This window comes from Scardinius erythrophthalmus, assembly GCF_964197995.2.
Source record: "Scardinius erythrophthalmus genome assembly, chromosome: 3".
Lineage (NCBI taxonomy): Eukaryota > Metazoa > Chordata > Actinopteri > Cypriniformes > Leuciscidae > Scardinius > Scardinius erythrophthalmus.
The window spans coordinates 57,899,681-57,921,837 of NC_138223.1; the positions used below are offsets into that span (position 1 = coordinate 57,899,681).

General features: G+C 38.3%; 1 pseudogene across 1 annotated transcript in view; it reads right to left on the minus strand.

The window, feature by feature from the left end:
• LOC308687545 (NACHT, LRR and PYD domains-containing protein 3-like) overlaps window positions 1-15,184 on the minus strand; it is a 41,009-nt pseudogene extending 25,825 nt beyond the window's left edge. Inside the window, exons 1-3 of the transcript XR_014032233.1 lie at window positions 15,120-15,184; window positions 14,632-14,904; window positions 14,383-14,445 (exon numbers count right to left, since the gene is read on the minus strand). The product of XR_014032233.1 is annotated as an NACHT, LRR and PYD domains-containing protein 3-like (transcript). The remainder of the gene's footprint in view (window positions 1-14,382; window positions 14,446-14,631; window positions 14,905-15,119) is intronic.
• Between the last annotated feature and the right edge of the window lie 6,973 nt (window positions 15,185-22,157).

Below are 22,157 nucleotides of genomic sequence, written 5' to 3' on the forward strand. Positions count from 1 at the left end.
TCTTGAAAATGAGAAAAACTGTCTAGGAGGAGTTTGAAATTCAAAATGTGGAAAAATGTTCCTGATGGAAAATTACGTCATATGAGCCGAATAGGCTTGGGCCAAGGAATCAAGTGGTCTTTAGTCCTTACGGTTTAAAAGTTATTAGCATAAACATGAGTGCAAATATGGAGAGCTGGTGGTGCTAGAAACTGTAAGGTGGGTGCCAGTAAGTTTGGGCTACCCCTCGAGAAAACAAAAGGCTCTCCTGAGAATTAACATTTGAACTCTCTCTTGCACATGCAACAGCAACATCCAAGACGCACAACAGAGTGCAGCTCACACCTCACTTTTACAGTCTCATCATCTCCCCCCGCTCCCCCCTTCTCCACCTCACCTAAAACTCACTGAAAACCTATGCAATGTTAAGTGTGTACAAAAAGTAACTATACATGTTTGGTATCATTTAAAGTGTCTCAGTGCCCCTGGTAAAATTCTCACAGCCATAATGAAAAGCTAAAAAAAAGTTATAAAATATGAGAAATGTGGTGTGCCCCTTAACCCTCTGAGGTCTGAGCTGTTTTCTGGGCCCTGGAGGTGTTCTGACATGCTCTGACATTTCTGGTTATTTCTGTTACTTGTGACATTTTCATGGCTAAAGTCTAATTACACTGTATTCAGCACAAACTCTGCTACAATAATATATCAGCACCATGTATGTAAAAGTTTGTAGTTTTGAGATAATGACATTTATGTGTGGTTTGTGAAAATACCACAAAAAAAATTCACTGAAATAAGGCCATGAAACCCATACTGATTATTTCTTCACAAGACTTTTGAAAAGTATATCACGTAGCCTAGAATATTTGCTCTAAAACTATGTGAAAATCACCCTGACTGCTCATTCAGATAAGACAATATATTGATTTAAAAATTTTACGACGTGTTTTGTGTGAAAAAGCTCTATGCGGGAGCTCATTAATATGTAAGCTTTTCTCACCTGAGAAAGACAAAGACCCTCCCCTAACGGCCCTATTAGGAGCTATCAGGCCCTGTGATTCTGAGCAACCTTGCACAATACTGTAAATGAGGAGATTTAAAAAAGAATAGCTTTTAAATTGTTTGGATTTATTTACAACACAACATAGTCCAAAGATACACAACAAACGCCAAAAAGCACTTTCATTACCTTTCATTTCCAAGGTGTTTGATTTTCACTTTACCATGTTCATGTACAGAGACTCAGGTGAATGTTGGAGTCCTCAGTGGCATCTGGGCCCTGAAAAAAAAAAAAGTGAACATACTGATATCAAGAGAAAGGCCTGCACGATTTTGGGAATAAATTTTAGATTTTTCTGGTTAAAATTGCTTTTTAAAATTCACAGCATACACACACACACACACACACACATACACACACACACACACACACACACAAATGTTTCCAACAATATATAATGAACACCAGGTTTATTGTGCCTTGTAGGCATAAGCTATGCACAGGCAACAACTAAGCTAGAGAAAAATATATTGATTATCATGTTACTTCAAATGTTTCCATTCGTTATGATGATATGAAATGAGATAATAGTAAAAACATGAAGCCGTTTGCTTTTCAAACGCGATCGCGATCCAAAATATGATACATTCAAACGCGATCACGATCCAAAATATGATACATTCAAACGCGATCGCGCTCAAATATAAAACATTATGGTTACCATATACATATCTACGTTTGAGCAGATATCCACAAACACAGTAACAGTAAGCACGGGTCTAAATATTATAATATTCACCATATATCTAGCAACAGTTCAACTGCAATGTGAAATTTATGCAACAATAGCAAACTAATATGTAAGAATTTCTTACCTTACATCTTTCTTGTCTTCAAATCGCATTCTCCTTCTTCTGATGTAAATCCAATGTAAGCTCAGGCGCGTCTTTCAAACTCGACGAAAAGTGAAGTGAAGTGTTTTGGTGTTTTGTTGTTGAGGTAATGAGCGCGATCGCGTTCCATGTGGAGATTTGCATGTGAATTTCTTTTGCGCGAGTGGGCGTGGCCAAATTAAATCTAATGAGCAAGCGTTTGAGAAGCTGGACATCTTGTTGGTTTTATACAAATTACTTAAACAGAGAATATTTGTTTTCGTTTTGAATCCGATCATTTAAAAGTACACACTTAAATGTTTATAAAGGTATATGGCTCATAAATGTGTGACAAGTATTCGCTGAGTTTTGTTTCAGTTTATAGACGTGCTAAAGAAAAAAAAGTTCACCGCGACGGAGAGGCAGAACGCACACCCTGTTTATTTTCTTTATTTTACAAAAGCACAATGTTTTGATTTGATTGTAAGTGGACACATACAAAAGTAGAAATATCACAGATTCTTTTTTTATATTTCTTTTTTCTGTATGACCATAAATGACAGAGTAATTTAAGTTTATAGTGCTACAATGTGGAGAAAATCCAGCAAAACGCGCCAGCGCGTTTGCCGACCTCAGAGGGTTAAAGGTGTGTGTAAATGACCGCAAAAATATGTATGTGTGTGTGCCCCTTTAAACGTGTTGTGCGCGCACGCACGCTCTCTACGTAACGTAAGCTGTAATTCAGGGAGAAGAAAGAGGTGCGGACGAGGAGCACATTGTGGTTCTCACGTGGTGTTTACAAAAGTTTTGAAATATATATTGTAAAAGGTGGATGCACTTTACGTTTTGGTTCTTTTAGTACCCCTTTGGCAAGCGGAGCGAGGTATGTGTCTTTATTGTGTGTTTGCATGTTGTATTTTAAAGTAATATATAATTTCGTATGGCACGTGTTATTTATCGAGCTCTTTTGGTTAATTTGTACATACGTTTTTATTTATGAGTGTATTGTTTCTTTATGTAGTTTCACGGTGCTACAACACAACGTTTATCGAAGTCACGGTTAATGGCGCTCAAAGCGAGCGGAATAAAGAAGATTAAGCACCCGTCGAAACTCTCTGTCTCGTTTGTCGACGCCGAGGGGCTGCTACAGTGAAACTCGACGCTTATCGGGACTCTGCATCGCTTCGCTGCCGGCCTGTTCGAGAGAGTTCATCACAACGCCGCACGAGGATCAGCACGGCGCTGCGGACGTCTGCGCAGTCACAGCGGATCGTGACGTCATTACAACTGCTTAAAGAGAAAGATCGCAAGGTGGTAGCAAGGCACCGTTTAACATTACAGATGAGATTGAGACTGTGAGTTAAATCGTATTCCTACGTGAGCTGCATCCATTCATTGGAACTCTGTAAGTTGACATGTTCAAATGGAAAGGAGAATTTTTTTGAACTATTAAATTGAAGGATAAAACTACAAGAATACATTTAAATTGAATAAGTCAAATCACAAGAAAATATTCAAGTTTACTTGATTATTTAAAGACTATAAGAAACTTGTGTGTTAAATTTGAACGTTGATTGTTGAAGTTTTATCTTGGACATTTAAAAAGTCATACACAAAGAGTATAGTTAACTTTATTACTGTTTGTAAACACTGAAATTTCTGATCTATTACAAGGGAAATATTTAAATGTTAAAAGTGTTTATAGTTATGCATTTGTGTTAATTCTTGTTTCTAATATTTTGAGTGCTTACATTTTAGAGGTCTGATGGAAATGGTATCACTTATAGCTTAAGTTGCCCAGTTTAAAGAAGCAATCAACATTAAAGAGGCCATGGAAAACCCACCTGAAAAGGAAGTTGAATCAGTCCAGGAGATGCCACTTCCAGCTGAAGAAATAAGTAACCCACCAGTGCAACAGATCAGAGCAAGCTCACGTGAAAGAAGCTTAACAGAGAAAGGTCGAGAGATGCATGAGCTCGAAGCAAAGAAACAGGAAAGGTCCTTCCATAAGACATATGAGTCCTGGAAGCAGGCTGCAAGAGAGGCTAGATCAAATTTGAAAACATTCTGTACACGTGAAGACCTGGAGCAAATACAGCAGGACATTCAAGGCAGACATGATTCAGTCTATCAGCGTTATGAACCGATTCTGCGTAACCACACTACTACTCCAGACATTGTTAAACGTATGGATGCCTGCGCTGCACTAACTGCAGAGATCACTGATCTTGTCAGTAAACGACTGGAAACATTTAATGAAAGTTACAACGAAGAACTTGTGAAGGAAAGAGTAAGGCAGGTGCTGAATAAGGACGAATATGGATCCGTCTTTGGATGTACAGTAACAAACACAGTCGTTTCAGAGTCATCACTGGGATCCGATAACCAATCAAAGACTTCTAAAGTCTCAAGTAAGCGTGCTGATGCGCAGGCAGAATTTGCAGCGAAACTAGAACAAGCTAAAGCTTTACAAGAAATTCACAATCAACAAGCTAAGCTTGATAAGATGGAGCATGACTGGAAGCTTTGTGAATCGAGAATGTTAGCGGAGATAAAGCAGAAGGAGGCTGAAATGCAGTTAAGGCTAGTGGAGGAAAAGAAGCGGCTACAACAGCTACAAGTTGACAAAGACGTTAAAGTAGCAGCAGCTCGTGTCAAAGTGTATAACGATTTGGAAGGCAACCTTCAATGCTGTGAAGATGACGAAGGCCCTAGCATTCACACTGGCTGCCAAAAGACTGAGCTTACATCTCAACTGAACCCGGAAGCACAGTTGTTCCTACCTCAGCAAGCATCATGTGAAGGATATGAAGTTACATCACCTCGGGAAACTGCAGATCTAGCTCAAGCAATAGCAAACTCACTAAGCACACATCGGCTGCCAGTTCCAGAACCCACTGTCTTTGTTGGTGACCCTTTAAAATTCATAGATTGGAAGATGTCATTCATGGCCCTCATCGATCGAAAACCTCTTCCTTCTGGTGAAAAAATGTTCTATCTGAAGAATTACCTTGCTGGGGAAGCTCGCAAAGCGGTGGAGGGATATTTCTACAGAAATTCTGAGGATGCGTATCAAGGTGCCTGGAAAGTGTTACAGGAAAGGTATGGGAACTCGTTCGTCATCCAAAGAGCGTTTAGAGACAAGCTGATGAGATGGCCCAAAATTGGAGCAAATGACCCACTGGCATTACGAGATTTCACAGATTTCCTACAAGGTTGTGTCGAGGCAATTCCTCACGTAAAAGGATTAGCCATCCTGAATGATTCTGAAGAAAACCACAAGCTGTTAAAAAAACTCCCCGAATGGATTGTGAGAAAGTGGAACCGAATCGTGGTGGAAGAGCTAGACACATCAGGTGACTATCCAAGTTTCAAATGCTTCACAGAATTTCTGCAAAAGGAAGCAAAAATAGCTTGTAACCCTATAACCTCTGCGCTATTTGTGAATCAAAGGAACACAGATGAAAGGTTCCCCAAACGTACTAAGGCTCTCAGTACAAAGGTTCAGGTGAACGACTTAAGCTCAAAAAGACCAGAGACGTACATCTCTAAGCCAAAGACATCGTGCCTTTACTGCAAGGATGAAAAACATCACATTGCTCAATGCTCTACATTTGCTGGAAAGACTATTGAAGAAAAGAAAGCCTTCATTCATGAAACCCACCTCTGTTTCGGATGTCTCAGAAAGGGACACATGAGTAAAGACTGTAGAAGAAGACATACATGTGGTACGTGTGGTCGAAGTCATCCTACCTGCTTACATGAAGAAAGGGATAAAGCTCCTTCAAAGGACTCTAAAGGGGCATCTACAAATGTTCAAGCAAATGAGGAAGTTCATAAAGTCATGACCCACGCACTCACTCAATGTTCTCCTGCTACTTCCAGCATTGTGCCAGTTTTCATCTCTACAGTGGACGAACCCCAAAGAGAAGTACTAACTTATGCTCTACTTGACACCCAGAGCGACTCAAGTTTCATCTTGGAAGATCTTCTTGAAAGTTTGAATGTTGTCTCACAACCTGTGCAATTGAGGCTCAGCACCATGACAGCTGCTGACACGATCACTGCCAGTAAGAGAGTCTGCGGACTTAAAGTAAGAGGACTACAATCTGCAAGTTCTATACCACTACAGCAAGCATACACAAGAGACTTCATTCCAGTGGACAAGTCGTATATTCCCACCAAGCACACAGCGCTTCAGTGGAATCACCTCAGACACTTAGCAAGTCAGCTATCACCACTTTTGAACTGTGAAGTCGGACTTTTAATTGGATTTGACTGCCCATCTGCTCTAGCTCCCTTGGAAGCCATTATAGGTGGTGAAAATGAGCCTTTCGCGCAAAGGACTGTGCTTGGGTGGAGTATTATAGGCCTGTCTAATCCACACCTTGACCGACAAGGAAATCAGAGTTTTGTCCACCGTGTTGCAGTAAAGGAAATACCTGTCCCATCGCCCAATGATATCCTGAAAATTCTTGAGTCAGATTTCAATGAGAAAGCTTATGAGGATAAATGTGTGTCACAAGAGGATGTTCGTTTCATACAGCACCTCAGTGCCAATATTCTTCAGAAGGATAATGGACATTACGAGCTTCCTCTCCCATTTAAGTGCAGCAGCCGACCCTCACTACCCAACAACAAAGGGCTAGTAACTGCTCGACTACAACACCTAAAGAAACGGCTCAAGTCCAATAAACAGTATTATGATCACTACAAGTCTTTCATGGAAGAGATGATTATCAAGGGTGATGCAGAACAAGCTCCAGCTATATTAAGTGGAGAGACAGTGTGGTACATCCCACACCATGGGGTGTACCACCCTCAGAAACCAAACAAGCTGAGGGTGGTATTCGATTGTTCAGCAAAGTTTCGTGGTATATCTCTAAATGACACACTTCTGACTGGGCCTGATCTAACCAATTCCTTGGTGGGAGTGCTGTGCCGTTTTAGAAAGGAGCCAGTAGCAGTTACCTGTGACATAGAGAAGATGTTTCACCAGTTTCTCGTCCCACCTGATGAACGCAATTACCTGAGATTCTTATGGTGGGAGGGTGGAGACTTGGAGAAAGAGCCTCAAGAATATCGCATGGCAGTCCACCTCTTTGGTGCCACGTCTTCACCTGGGTGTGCCAATTTCGGCCTAAAGTATCTGGCACAGCAGCACAAGGTTAACTATCCTTCAGCCTCAGCATTCATTGAGAAGAACTTTTATGTGGATGATGGGTTAACCAGTGTTCCCTCAACCAGTGAAGCCAAAGAACTAATAATGCAAGCTCAAAGAGTGTGTAAACATGGAGGTTTACGGCTTCACAAATTTAACTCAAATAAGGAAGACGTTCTGAGTTGTTTAAACCCGTCAGAAAAGGCAACTACATCAAAGCCTCTTGACTTTAATCTTGAAGCAGCACCAGCTGGACGCGTACTCGGCATTCAATGGTCAACAAAGGATGACACATTCAGTTTCAGCATTGACCTTAAGGATCAACCATTGACTCGCCGTGGTATTCTGTCTGTTATAGCCTCTCTATATGACCCTCTTGGGTTTGTCGCCCCATTTATTCTACAGGGAAAGTGTATCCTACAAGAACTGTGTCGTAGAGGTACTGAATGGGACAACGAACTTCCTGATGACTTGCGTTCTCAATGGGTGGATTGGAAAAACGATCTTCTGAAACTCAAGGAAGTATTGATACCAAGATGTTATCACCCACATACCTTCAGTGACATAGTCAGAACAGAGTTACACCACTTCTCTGATGCGAGTAATGTAGGATATGGTGCTTGTTCCTACCTCCGCTTCAAAAATGACAAGAGTGAAGTCCACTGCAGTCTGGTGATGGCTAAAGCCAGGGTCTCACCTACAAAGGTCATAAGCATTCCCAGGTTAGAACTCTTAGCCGCTGTCATATCTGCCAGAATGAGTGTCATGCTGAAAAATGAGCTGGAAATGAAGATTGACCAAGAGTTCTTCTGGACAGACTCGCAGGTCGTTTTAGCATACATTAACAACGAAGCCCGTAGGTTTCATGTTTTTGTCGCAAATCGAGTGCAGCTGATTCGAGATGTCACAGATCCTAGTCATTGGTGTTACGTAAATACAACAGATAACCCTGCGGATTATGCATCTAGAGGGCTTAATGCGTCTGCCATCTCTACATCAATGTGGTTATCAGGACCCAAATTCCTGTGGGAACAGGAAGTAAATGCAACACCATACACACCTGCGAACCTGCTAGTCGGTGATCCTGAAGTTAAATTAGTCCAAACCTTTGTGACCTCAGTCAGAGACGGAGCAGACATCCTCAGTCGCTTAAGTCGATTCTCTTCTTGGTCTATGCTTCTAAGGGTGGTTGCAAGAATAAACAGATTGGGCCACAAACAGATGTACAATGGTGATCATGTGACAGTTGAAGAACGTGAGAGAGCTGCTAAGGTGGTCATCAAGCTTGCACAGCAGCAAGCATTCTCAAAAGAAATGCAAATAATTGAAAGAGGAGAAGCTCTACCAAATTCAAGCGCACTGTACCCTCTGGATCCTATTTTGGACAATGGCATCCTCCGTGTTGGTGGGAGGCTAAAACACTCATCTCTCAGTCAAGATCTAAAACATCCTGTAATACTTCCAAAGGGTAACCACATCACTAAACTAATTCTGTCATATTACCACACCAAAGTCCGTCACCAGGGAAGAAGCCAAACTCAAATGGAGTTAAGGATGAATGGATTCTGGATCATTGGAGGCAGTAAGTCCGTCGCCAAGTTCATACACAAGTGTGTGCAATGTCGGAAACTCAGACGACCAGCTGAAGAACAGCGTATGGCAGAACTTCCCAGAGAACGTGTTGAGGTTTCCGCTCCATTCACGTACTGTGGTATGGACTGTTTCGGGCCATTTATTGTGAAGAGAGCTCGTAAGGAGCTTAAGAGATATGGCCTATTATTCACTTGTCTATCATCTCGTGCAGTCCATATTGAAATGATTGAGGACCTATCTACAGACTCCTTTATCAATGCCCTAAGGTGCTTTATCAGCCTCAGAGGAGCAGTTCGCAAACTTCAGTGTGACCACGGCACTAACTTTGTTGGAGCTAAAAATGAATTCGCAAAATCACTGAAAGAGATTGACACCAACGCCTTAGAGATCTTTCTTAGAGATCTTTGTCTTTAATGCTCCTTCTGCAAGCCATGCTGGAGGTGTCTGGGAGCGCCAGATACGAACTGTGCGAAATGTACTCAATGCCACACTTGCTTTATGTCCAAGCAGGCTTGATGACGCATCACTCAGAACGCTGTTCTATGAAGCAATGGCCATTGTAAACAGCCGCCCTCTAACGGTAGATGGGATTAATGATCCAAATTCACTCGAACCATTGACCCCAAATCATCTGATAATGATGAAGTCTGATGTTGCTCTTCCACCTCCAGGAGAGTTTGTAAAACAAGATGTGTATGCCACTAAAAGATGGCGCAGAGTTCAATACCTAATCGAACAATTTTGGAGTCGTTGGAAGAAGGAATACCTTCTCAACATTGCAGCACGTCAGAAATGGCATATTCCTCGCCGTAACCTTCAAGTGAATGATGTTGTAATCATCAAAGACGATATGCTTCCCAGAGGTCAGTGGCAATTAGGCCGAGTGGTGGGAACCAGTGAAGGAAGTGATGGTCTTGTAAGGCGAGTCAAGTTGCAGTTAGGGGAGCGAAAACAAAATCAATGCTCCAAGCCCACAGTCATTGAAAGGCCCATCCAAAAATTGGTGGTACTTATTGAAAATGAGTAATCAACTACTGCTTTGTGATTCCATTGCCATCAGACCATGTAATTAAGTTCTATAAAACCTAACATTTTAGACTTCGCATGCATATAAACTGTTTGAAGGCGGTCATATTGATGTTCAGAAATCATGTTCTGATTCATTCACAGTTTGTCCTGTTCTTTCATCATTTCATAATTGGTGGGAGTGTAAATGACCGCAAAAATATGTATGTGTGTGTGCCCCTTTAAACGTGTTGTGCGCGCACGCACGCTCTCTACGTAACGTAAGCTGTAATTCAGGGAGAAGAAAGAGGTGCGGACGAGGAGCACATTGTGGTTCTCACGTGGTGTTTACAAAAGTTTTGAAATATATATTGTAAAAGGTGGATGCACTTTACGTTTTGGTTCTTTTAGTACCCCTTTGGCAAGCGGAGCGAGGTATGTGTCTTTATTGTGTGTTTGCATGTTGTATTTTAAAGTAATATATAATTTCGTATGGCACGTGTTATTTATCGAGCTCTTTTGGTTAATTTCTCATGTATGTAATAATTTATTTGCCTTCTGGGTATCTGTAAATGTGTATTTGTTTAAGTAATCTGTCATTTGTACATACGTTTTTATTTATGAGTGTATTGTTTCTTTATGTAGTTTCACGGTGCTACAACACAACGTTTATCGAAGTCACGGTTAATGGCGCTCAAAGCGAGCGGAATAAAGAAGATTAAGCACCCGTCGAAACTCTCTGTCTCGTTTGTCGACGCCGAGGGGCTGCTACAGTGTGCCCTCCCCCAGTTCCTCCATTCAAACTACCTCCTGTATGTAAATAAGTATTCTCTTCTACAGGTATCAAGAACCCATTCAATTACAAATTCTGATCCCACAGTTGTGAACCCCTCAATAGGGGACCAAAATCTAATTATAATGACAAACACCACCATTTGGTAAGCATATTTAGGCAAAAGGTTCAGGGAGTCTGTAGGTAGACTTCCCACACGATCGCTGTGTGTAGTTTTCATTGCCAGGTAAATATCTCTACAATTCCTCGATTTCTGAATTGTTGTTATTGTGTATGATTAACTGATGATTTTATTCTATGAATTAGATTTTGAATTATTGTTTTATTACCTGGTCAATATTATGTTTGAATTCATTCTGAATTACTCTGAATTTATTTTCTCAAGTATCGAATAAGTGAAGTCTTATGTTTCCACAAATCTGCGTCCAGGGTTAAGTACATACTAGATCCCAGTTTAGATGGAACGTGAGGCACATCTGGTGGGATTCTAGATTCCTGAGTAACTGCTTGATTTTAAATTGTTATGCAGTCGAAAATTAGCCTGGCTCCGCCCTCCTACGTACTTCCGCTCAATTTTCATTTTCCTTCAGTAACTCCATCTGGGATTGTGGTGTATTCTTTGGTTTTCTCTGATCAATTTTTAACCAGTCCAATCAGCGAACAGAGGGAGTGGCTGAGAACGATGACGTTGAGATTGTGCACTAGTTTGAGTTGACATACGTCACAACCAAACGTTAGCAATTGCACAGTAAAAACCCCAGTGTTAAATCAACACTGCTCAGAGCACATATGGAAGCAGTGTTGAAGTTAATGAGATAATTAAGTTAACACTGAAGCAGTGTTGAAGTTAATGAGGTAATTAAGTTATTAATTGAGTGATGATTGGCCATTAGTGGTGACACCTGATGATAACAAGCAGACTCACTGAAGGAAAGAGAAACAAGAACAGAAAAAAGAGAAACACAAGAACTACTGACTTTGAGCCATTATTGCACTTATTATTTTACCAGTTTGACTTTATTTCTGTCATACATCTACACACGGTCTTATTTAGATTTAACAGACGTTTAGATGGTAATGTTTTATGGAATGTTTCGTTTCAATTCACCATTATGGTGGTCAGTGTTTGCTTTTGTTGGGCTCTTGACCCTTTAATTTTTAACATTAGTATTTCTCTGGCTGCTCCCACTCTGTGCTTATAAAACATATGTGTTGTGGCAAGAGAAACTGTGACTTTGGCTGTGTTTCCTGAAAGCATTGCAAGCCTAATTTGATCGTATAGACCATTTGTTCCACTTGGTCTGCAATCAAGTAAGGCTTAAGATGCTTTTGGAAATGCAGCCAGGGTTATGATTTGATAATGAAATTACTAGTGACCTGATTCAATAATGGCACCCATCATTATAAACTGATTATCCACATGTTTTATTAATTTTTCACTACAGTAGTTACTTCCAGCAATATTTTAATGATCTGAAAGTTTTAAAATCACACACAGACATTAAGAATCTACATATGAATCTCAACAATGGTGACAATCAAACAAATGCTTAATGTTGCAGTGCATGATGGGAGCCACCAATCAGAGCGCATCAATGGCTCCCATCATGCATTGCAGCATGAATAAATTATGCAGCTGAATTGTCCTGTAATTTTAATTGTTTTTCCTGTTTGCTTTTATTTTGCTATTGTTTTGTTCTGACTTTAGTAGCTTGTTTTGTGATGTTCAGAGTTGATCTGTTCGTCACTAGTTTGTTTATTGTCACCATTGTTGAGATTCATATGCTGATTCTTGATGTCTGTGCGTTTAAACACAATAACTTCTTTGCACAAAGTATTTTCAAAATTTTTCATATTGCTGTTGGATCTCAAACTGTAGAATCTCAGAGCTACAATCACCAATACTAAAATGAGACATCAAGCATATAGTCCAAGATTTAGACTCTGAATGACATCAGTGAATCAGGACACTACATGATGATAATGTCATTATCATCAAAACATATTGTGAGCAGGTCATGTTTTCTCTTGCAGTATCAAATGTGCTTTGATGGAATGATGGAACAGTCAGAGAAAAACTAATATTAACAAAATGAAAAGAGTCAAGAGCCCAACTAAAGAAAACACTGACCACCATAATGGTAACCGTAGCCAAGCGACATCTAGTGTATATATCTATACCCGCCCGCGGGCGGGTATAGATATATACACTAGATGTCGCTTGGCTACTGCAGTTCATTGGAACGAAACCGTACCCAAGGCGACATCTAGTGTATATATCTATACCCGCCCGCGCCCTCAGATCATTTGGACGCGGCTGTGTTCAAGAGGTAACAACGATATAAATACTGTTCGTTTTCTCACACAAACCGCTCGTTTCGTGTCTTAGGCCATCAATGTGTACTTACGATGGGAAATTGTTTAATTTGGACGATGGGGAATTGTTTTAATTTGGACTTTGTGCATGCTCTTTGAGACAGTGACCATAGACCTGCATTATATGACTGACAGACAAGAACGGTTTGACCTAAAAATATCAAAATTGAAACTACTGCGGAAAAAAAGACACCTACATCTTGGATGCCCTTGAGGTAAGCTAAAACATACCAAAATTTAATTTCAAAGTGAACTATCCCTTAAGGAAATAAGGTAATAGCAAGTAAATAGCAGTGTTATCTTAATGTACTAGTCATAACCTCTGGTTATTCTTTGGGCTTTAACTAAGTTGTTATATGGGTGACTGTAGGGAGTTACATGGGTACTTATCAATAGCAATAGCAAGCGTGTATGCGGCATTGTTGAATTGCTTTAGCCATAACCTCTGTTTATCTATCAGACTGGCGAGTTTGTGACCGTGAGATCTGCTTAAACGGCCGGCGCAAGACTCTCTGAGCGACATAGCTTCCTAATGAGCGAGTGAAATATAATGTAAAGAGTTAAATAGAATAATCAAATGTTCACCCACATTTCATGATACTCGGATATCATTAAAAACCTTTTTTCATTTATGGAGTCAGATAAAATAACAAGGTAATACATATTAGAAAATGTGATTTATTTAATCTGGTTGTGTTGAGTAAAAGGAAATACAGTAAGGTGCAGAGACCTTCACCCATCCTATCGGATTAAAAGGCTTACAAGGGATTGAGGTAGAGACTCCAAATTTGCTATGGCGACTGTTCAGACTGTCCTCTATCTGTGTGCCAAATTTCATAACTTTCCCGCCAGCGGTTCTATGGGCTGCCATAGACTCCCAATCGGAAGAAGAAGAAGAAACGGAAGAATAATAAGAACGAAAACAGATACAATAGGTGCCTATGCACCTTCGTTCACAGTAATAATAATCTCACATTATTAGCACATTATAAATATTAGTTAATAAAATTAAACGGCTGTTGGTTAATTTAAGGCAGTCGATTTCTGCAAATGAAATGATTTAGCTCAAGTTTTAATTTAGTGCATGGTATTTTTACAGATTACAGTAAAGAACTTTACAATTAATAGTAAATTACTGGCAACAGTGTTGTTGTTTTTTTGTTGTTGAAAAAACTACTTCCTAATTCCATCCTGTGCATTTACCTAATTTTGCATGTGTCATTGTAATCATGTCCTGACAACACAAATTTGGTGACTGTCCCAACTACTGGTCACAATTATAAGCAACTGTGTAACAGAATAACTGTGATGGATTAGTCATCTGACTATGATGCTTCCCTACCTATAGCCTCAGATGCTGAATCAGTTTCAGCATCCCTGTGACCCAAAATAAGACAAAAGGATTTATGGTTTACAGTATAAGTAGTTTTAAATATGGCCTTTAAAGCAACATACAATTGATCCAATTTGTGTCATGTAATTTCTGCTTGTAGTTATATGTTCTTTTGTACCTACATAAGAAGTATGTACGTAAATACGTATGAAAGAACCCAATTAAAGGGCCAATATGTATTCCCCTGTACAGACAGTGACCCTTATTTACCACAGATCTGTACTGAAGCAGCTCCAGCAGTGACCGAAGCCTCCACATTTCCCTCAGCCTGAACTGTAGAAAGAGAGATGAAACAAAATGAAAATGATTTGACATAAATCACACAAACAGCAGCAGAGAGGAAAGCTGAAAGCCAACAATTACATTATTGTTCAAATTAAAAACCATCACACTTATAAAAAGTCACTCTATTAAATAAAACAATACTTTTTGATTGTATTAATATCATTTTAATGTTACCTTTTTTATATTCATTCTCTAACTGTTCAGCCAGACGGTTCTGGTTCATCTTCCTCAGGATGTTCACTGTGATCTTCACAGCTTCTGTTGGTCCAAAACTTGCCACCATTTTATCCACTGTGTCTAAGACATCCGTGTTCTCCATCTCAGAAGTTGAAACACACTCATGATTCTTCAAGTGCCACTGAAACTGCTTCAGATCATCCTTTACTAGTTCCTTCAGTGAGTTCACGAGCTGCTCCTTAACAGACGCCATATTCCTTCACTGAATCACTATTACAGGACGAGAAAAAGATCACTCTTAACATTTGGATTTAGGTCCTCAAATGTTATCTGAATTATTAAATTAAGCTGTGATTAAATAGTTTTTTAATTTTCAACCACAACATTTAGATTAAAGTCTCAATATTGTCTGATACTGAAGGTCTAAATTCAACTTTTGAATCTATACAGGAATATATTTCATGAAGTAGTATTTATTAACTTACCATGAATAATGGGGATGTAGATGTTTCTTGTTCCTCCATTAAACGGTCGTCTCTTATAGCAGAAGTTTTGAAAGTCGTCCCACTTCTGCATTTTTTATACAATGGGAGTGTTTTGTCCAAAATAAGCAGAACATTTAGTTATAGCAGAAACATTTTAGAAAAAGAAAACGAATCAAACTGTGTTTTCTCCCAGAGACGTCGAGAGAGAAAGTATGTGGAATGTGGAAAATCAGTCAGTCTTAAAAACATCCAAAAACACCTTATCTGAAGTACAATTCAGTGTATTGGAAATTACAGGTAAAATGAGACCGACATAGATGAGACATACAGATAAATATAGACAGACAGAACCAGAGACACTCTGAATATGGTGGAGTAAAGGATGATGCTAGTTGATAGTCTGTTAAATCTGGAAAAATAAGAGTCATTAAACCACATGTTGCTACAGTGACAACTAATGAAGTGCATTTTAGTGATCTTATTTACTAGTTTGAGCAATCTGGGGTCTTGCTGAAGACACTCACCAACTCAGTGAAAAACATTTCAGAAAGCCTGTCTTTTTGCTCTGTCTTCAGATTATCGTAATTATCAAAATAAGCGCACACTATTTTCACTGTAACTGGTGAGACAAATGCCGTGTTGAACGCTGCCGAGAATTGTGTCATAACCATAAAATTAAAAGATGCCTCTTTTGACACATTTTTGTAGAGTTATTACTTAATTTCATGACAGGTTATTGTTTTCATGATCAGTCTCACTGCTCAATAAACATCACAAGTGACACACACCCTGCTACAGTGGTCAAACGTGTGAACAGCATCTTTATTACCAGGGCTGCGTTCAGCCCCCACAAAAAGTAGCAAAACATTTTTTTAACAGAAATGTTGGTGCGTTGAACACCCTGTTCTGATGATGCAAGAGTTGCAACTACGGAAGCTGAGAAGGACATTCTTTGTGTTCGTTTTGAAGAATTTTCGGAGCCTGATGAAATCGGTATAAATACGTGCAAAATATGCTCGATGTTACAGTCACTGCCCTCGCTGTCCAGAATACAAGAGAACATCCCAATCGAGTGAAGGGGTTTGTGGAAACTGTGGTTCCTAATTATTGTGATCCAACATTTCCTCGAATTTCAGGATGAGAAGACAAACATTTCAGGTGAAGGATAATCCACTTCTTACCTCTGAGACTGTGTTATGATCTATATTACCTTATTATTTTTATTGTGAGTATTAGCCTTATCGGTAACACTTAATAATAACTGCACGCTATTAATCATTAGTTAAGCATTAGTAAACAATTAATTCATAATTTATAAAGTATTAGTAGACATTAATAAGCAGTTTATAAATACAGTTATAAATGCTTTGTTCTTGGTTTATAAAGTATTTTTTTATTTTCATACTTTATTAATGATCAATTTATCATTTCTAAATGAAGCATTGCATTATTTACAAACCGGTTATTTAGAAGTTGTCAGTGGTTCATAAGATCACTTAGAAAGTGTAAGTAAATGATTAATAAACTGTTTATATACATATTATTAATCAGACATATAGTAATAGTTACTTAGTGTGTTAATTAATGCTTTATTAACATGTATTTCTACTGTAATTCATGGTTAATTCAGGTAGTTGTAAAACATGTAGTAGTGGTCAGTGAACTATTTTTGTGAGTTCATCTAAAGTGAGGACTAGTTATGCCTTATAAAGCGTTTATAAAGGAGATTAAAAGGCTCAGTTTAATATTTCTAAGTTCTGTATCGCTGTGTTGTGTTTGTTTCCTTTTTTTGTTTAGAAGATAACTGAGTCTATAAATCTCATTTATAAATGCTTTACAAAGCATAACTAGTCCTCACTTTAGATGAGCTCACACAAATAGTTAACTGACCACAACTAAATGCTTTATAACTACCTGAATATACTTTATTTACTTACACTTTCTAAGGGATCTTATTAATCAGTGACAACACCTAGTTTGTAAATAATGTAACTGGTTTGTAAATAATGCTGTACTTCATTTAGAAATGATAAATTGATCATTAATAAAGTATTAAAATACAATTATTATAGATATGCTTATAAATCAAGAATAAAGCATTTAAAGCTGTATTTATAAACTGCTTATTAATGTCTATTAATGCTTTATAAATGATGAATTAACTGTTTATTAATGCTTAACTAGTGATTAATAGCATGCAGTTATTATAAAGTGTGTTGTGGATATTTTTCTAAACCTAATTATCTGGGGTGTCTCCAAATGGACACCCAACTCTGTACCTGGCTCTATTGGGTCTCGTCCCCGACGTCCCCACTCTATAGATCACCTGTAACTAACTACCTGGCTCTATCTATTGGGTCTCGTCCCCAACGTCCCCACTCTATAGATCACCTGTAACTAACTACCTGGCTCTATCTATTGGGTCTCGTCCCCGACGTCCCCACTCTATAGATCACCTGCTATTCTGACTCGTTTTCCCTAAACCTAGTTTTCTAAACTAGCTTCCTACCTAAACTAGCTTCCTACCTAAACTAGCTTCCTACCTAAACTAGCTTTCTACCTAAACTAGCTTCCTGCGCAGGAATAAATTGACAAACAGACCTGCAAATGTCCTTTAAATACTTTAATCATGGCCAGGAGATCTTCCCGAGCAGTTCTCAGGGAATCTCTCCCAAGAAACAAGGCCGGAGGATCTCAGACAAATTCCATTGAGAATCCCACCGAAAAATACATATACAACAGTTTTTATAGTATAGAGGTATGGCATAAATTTCATGCTGTATTACATCATTTCCCCACTATTTGATTGGTTCTTCATATGCAAACCCCTCTGTTACTAGGTAAAGCAAACTTTGATCTTGTGATTACTTATCACAAGGTTTTAATGATGACTTAATTTGTTCTAACAGACTGTCTAGTTTCACTTCCCCTTTTTGTTATTAATACACATAGACACATACACTCAAAGTCACAAGTTTTTCCCCAAAGAGTTTGGAAACATTAAAAGCATATGAATGTTGTTCCTGCAAGAAAAACAAATGTTAGTTGATTAATTAAAGTTGATTAATTAAAATTCATTTACAAGTGTTACCGGCTTATCATTATTGCTGATCACTGGTGATATGCTATATTTTTACTATACAACTCTTATTGACATAGGCATGTCTTCTAATATCTTCAATTGTTACGTATACCAAGCTGCAAGACACATTTGTAAACGACTTTACTTGGACCCATTGTGCAAGCTGTCTCTTTAATACCGCATGGTTTATACACATGTTGCTGCTGATTGCACTGTAAAAAAGAATACATTGATTTTATTAGTATCTAATTAATAAAAATGAGGCAACAGATTACAAGCAATATTATTAATTAAATTTAACAAATTAAAATTGAGTAATAATTAATCAAATGAATTCCTTAAAAGTTAACCATTTAAAATAATTAAAATGTACAAAATATCTTTTATTGCCAACATTGAAGACACCTGGTGTTAACAAGCAGAATCACTGAAGGAGAAAACCATAATTAAAGTCACCATTGTGGAGATCAGTGTGTGTTTTAGTTGGGCGCTTGACCCCTAAATTGTTAACTTTAAGTTTTGTTCGGCTGCTGTACATGAGTTATAACAGCCAGATGAACAAAGAGAAAAGGTGATCTGATGGTGTTGGTCGTGTTTTAACATAATCATTATTTCACAATCATTTGACCTGAATAACTGAACTCATATAGAGTCCAATTCATGAGCTAAGTTAACTTTATTAATTACAGCAGTATAATATTTTTAGCCTTTTCAATGAAATCCAAATGATCAAATCAATAATAAAAAAAAAAAAGAAAAATTTTTTTTTTTTTTTTTTTTAGGCACACACACACACACACACACACACACACACATCAAGGTTTTGCGTATGAATCTCAGCAATGGTGACGAACAGATCACCTCTGAACATAAGCTCATTATTTATTCATACCACAATGCATGATGGGAGCCATGAATGAGTTTTGATTGGTGGCACCCAGAATGCACTGCAACATGCTTTATAAATGTCACCATTGTTGAGATTCACAGGCTGATTATTGATGTCTGTGTGTCTCCCTTTTATGTAAGAGAAACTTTTTAGAAATTATTTGTCTTACATTGTAAAAGTTAAAAAATATTATGCCGTACAAGGCCAGTGCTGCTATAGTTAATAAAGTAAACCTAACTCATAAATTGCACTATATGAGGTTCAGTGATTCAGGTCAAATGATTGTGAAATAATGATTATGTTAAAACACAACCAACGCCATTACATCACCTTTTCTCTTTGTTCATCTGGCTGTTATAACTCATGTACAGCAGCCAAACAAAACTTAAAGTTAATGATTTAAGGGTCAAGAGCCCAACTAAAACACACACTGATCTCCACAATGGTGACTTTAATTATGGTTTTCTCCTTCAGTGATTCTGCTTGTTAACACCAGGTGTCTTCAATGTTGGCAATAAAAGATATTTTGTAAATTTTACTCATTTTAAATGGTTAACTTTTAAGGAATTCATTTGATTAATTATTACTCAATTCTAATTTGTAAAATTTAATTAATAATATTGCTTGTAATCTGTTGCCTCATTTTTATTATTTAGATACTAATAAAATCAATGTATTCTTTTTTACAGTGTGGGCTGACCTTTTTGACACACCCAACAAAGAGAAAATGTATATCGGTGTCAAGAAACAGAGGGGTCCAGAGACGAAAGCAGGTACAGTCTTTTAATGAGAAAATTAGGCAACACCGCTCAGGCTGATAAACAGAAAATATCTTCACAAAAAGTAACCAAGGGGTACTTCGCTGCTTTTTCTAAATACAGTAATAGATGATTTCAGCCGTAGATCCGGGCGGCTCTTGAGCAGCGTGGTCTGGACAACTGGTGAGACGGGGAGCCCTCTGCTACACTCCACGGAGGCAACTGGATACAGCACAGAAGTGGTAAAACACAGCAGTAGATAACTGTGGCTCAATAGACAATCAGGACTAGACAGGACAGGACGAGACAGGAAATAACTTCTGAGAAGTAACGATAGCAGTCTTCAACGTGCATCAAGGTCAAACAAAAATCCGACAACACAGACACGAAAGAGAGAGCTAGATATAGCGTGGACAAAAGAGAAAGATAGAGAACAGGTGTGATGATGAGATGTGAATGAGAGCCAGCTGATGGTAATGAGAGGAAGAGATAATGGGTGTGTGCGTAAGAATGTAAGAAAAGAGAAGGTAGGGCGTAATACAACCAGCAGAGGGAGGCAAAGGAAAGAAAAAGAGAAAGAAAGAACCAGGATCATGACATATCGGTATTATACACCGTTTCCAGGAAACATGTCGTTCAACCCAGAAAACATAGCAAAACGTTGCGCACCGGTTTGAGCTTGAACGTGCCCCTGGTGTTACTAGACAGCGTTAAGGGTACATGTTGCAACATGTAAAGGACCCCTAACCTGTTCCCAAAGACCTTATAAAGTTAAAACATGAAAAAAAGAATAAGAAAAAGAAAAGAAAAAAACAAACTGAAAAGCTTTACAACAAAAGCCACAAGCAGAACAAAGAGAAGTCTCCTTGTGTAAGTCTCAAGTCTCAGTGTGTGAGGCTGATCACAAGACAGGCAGCGATTGGCTGGAGCAAATGCAAATGGATGAACCAATGGGGGGCAGGCTCTTGCAACAGAAAACACACAGAGAGAAAGTAAAACACATAGGCCTAGAGGGCGTAACACTCAGATAGTGAGCGAGTCTTCCAGCGTATCTGTTCTTCTACAACAGGAAGGTTTAATACATGACAGTTTTTAAAGAGGTATGATCTAATTTTCTCTGTTTCACTTTTGAAAGAAATACTAATGGTATTTTAAACAAGATTATTTATTACACTATGTGAAATACAAAGAGAAAAAGCTCTTAAAGAAACAGAAGCAGATTAATAATCATCTCAATATTGATCTATAAATAAATACTGTAATGTTGGAGTGTATGCTTTGTTAGGCCAGTTGTTTTATATATTTTAATGGTCTCTTTAAGAATCTACAAAAAAATTTGGGGGTGTAAAAAAAGTACAGATGTCAAACATTTCACTCAGTTACAGCCAAAAACATACTTGAAAGTAAAAAAAGTGTCCACATTTAATTGTACTGAAGTATTTAAAAGTAAAAAGTAAACACTTATCTTAGCTTTTTAAGTCAACTTTTAAAACTTTTCTTATTTTAGTATTGTAAAAAAAGAGAAACCTGTCAAACCTGTTATCATTGTTCTGATTATGTAAGACTCTGACACACCAGACATTAAGCTAAAGCCAATGCCCAGAAACCTGAAACCTTTTATCTTATCAGCAGATGATTTTACTGGTCGGACATTTGAAATAATGACGTGAGCCACTGAAGACTGTAATGCAGGTTTGGAATGACAATGATAACACAATTCTTCTAGAAAATGCTGTCTTATCTGTACTTACACATGTCATTGGCGGTTTAAAAAAGTAAAGCTAAATTTATGTGCGTATGATTGTAGGGCTGGGCGATATATCGCACGATATTGTTATGCGCCTCTCATCAGTAAAGCCAGTTCCTTGATTAGTAGTAAATCGCCATCACCTGCTTTCAGATGGAGCGGTGTTAAATTAACACTCCTGGGGCTGGGAGTGTATATGAGTCCACACTAGGGCTGGGCGATTTAAATCGCGATATTGTTATGCGCATCTCGTCAGTAAAGCCGGTTCCTTGATTATTAGTAAATCACCATCACCTGCTTTCAGATGGCGCGGCATTTAGGGCTGATGAGATAATTAAGTGATTAATTTAGTGATGCTTGAGCATTATTGAAGACACCTGATGTTAACAAGCAGAATCACTGAAGGAGAAAATCACAAATTGTAAGTTACCATTAAGGTGATGGGTGTTTGCTTTAGTTGGGCTCTAGACCATTATATGTTTACTTTAATATTTATTGTTGTTTGTCTGCTGTTATTGATTTATAACAGTTAAATGAACAAAGTAAAATGTCTTTTATCTTA